Source organism: Nematolebias whitei, chromosome 2 (assembly GCF_014905685.2).
Source record: "Nematolebias whitei isolate Nwh7 chromosome 2, NemWhi1, whole genome shotgun sequence".
NCBI classification, from domain to species: domain Eukaryota; kingdom Metazoa; phylum Chordata; class Actinopteri; order Cyprinodontiformes; family Rivulidae; genus Nematolebias; species Nematolebias whitei.
This window is the reverse complement of record NC_056499.1, coordinates 23,344,220-23,345,634: the sequence shown is the minus strand read 5'-3', so window position 1 is coordinate 23,345,634 and position 1,415 is coordinate 23,344,220.

Here is a 1,415-nt window from a genome sequence, read left to right as displayed (position 1 = left end):
ATATATATATATATTTACAAGTCTGTATGGCATTACAATTGGTACCTTGAGGCTGTTAAACTCATGAATCCCTATAGCACTGTGAAAAGGAAAAAAAATCACTGTAATGCCACTTGATTGTTGATATGTGCTGCTGACTGTCCGTGCTGCTGATTTCATGCTGCTGATTTATTTCATGCTACTGTGTTATTTTGTACTCATCTGCTCACACAGACTCATATTCGTGCTGCTGTTGTTCGGTGTATTGTTTTTGCACTAATAAGTGTTTAGCGTATTCTTAGTGTAGCATATTTCTTAGTTCATATCTTAGATCGTATTACTGTTTTCTTTACAATTTATACTTTTGTTGGATGTAACTGGGACCCTGTGTACACAATTTTGGTCCACCACATGTACCACATGCAATGCGAATGACAATAAAGAACCTTGACCTTGACCTTGATATTTTGCTCCCAGTAATCAGTTTTCCAGACTTTCTGTGGGTCGTTCCAAGTTGTTCTTTGAGCTTTGCCCTCTTTTTCTTCTCGTGTTCTGTCCTGCCGGTTTATCTGCATGTTGTGCAGTGTGTGACTAATAAAATGAGGACAAACTGAAGGACAACAGAGGAAGAGTCAAGTCTAAATATCTAAGGAAGATGAACAATGTGCGAAAAAAAAAAACATGACTTTAAGTAATGCGAGGAATCCAGCAAAGACCTGACACCATACATGAGAAATGCATTATTCTTTAGTTGATCCTACTGTATGTCAAGCTATCAGCTTTTAGACCCACCTTGTTGGTTTAAATATTATTTCATGTCTTTTGAACTGTGTTATTTTTGATAGGAGATTAAACTAATCTACACTGGCTGTTGGTAATTGAGCCTAAAGATCCAAATTAAAATGTATTTTTTATTCAACTGTTTATTTTTGAAGACATGACCATTGTTTATTATCCTTTTTACTATAACTGAATAAATCATGTTGGATAGGTGGCTTAACAAACAAACGGAAACCCTCTGAGAATGGTTAGGTACTGGACTGAAAATGGGCACAGCATATATAATGTACATTTTAAAGAAATCAGCCAAAATGCAAAGTAAAGCATCTTTAGACCTATTGATCAAGACCACTTGAAAAGATTGGGAGGAAGGCTGGCTCCTTGGAAGCAATGCATTTTTTTTATATTTTTTTTTATGGTGGATGACTGGAGATGTTTGCACAGTTTGAACCTTTAACCTGCGAAACAGTTTCATTTTGGATGCCCTGTGCATATTGAACACTTTTGTCTCCAGGTATTGTTGACTATTTAAAGCCAGACATTTCAGGATTTAGAGAAATAAGTTGATGTTTGAAAGGCCTTCACAAGCTTATCTTCAATATCACACAAGGTCTTCACTCTCCAGATGGCCACAACAGAGTTTTAATTGCAAATTA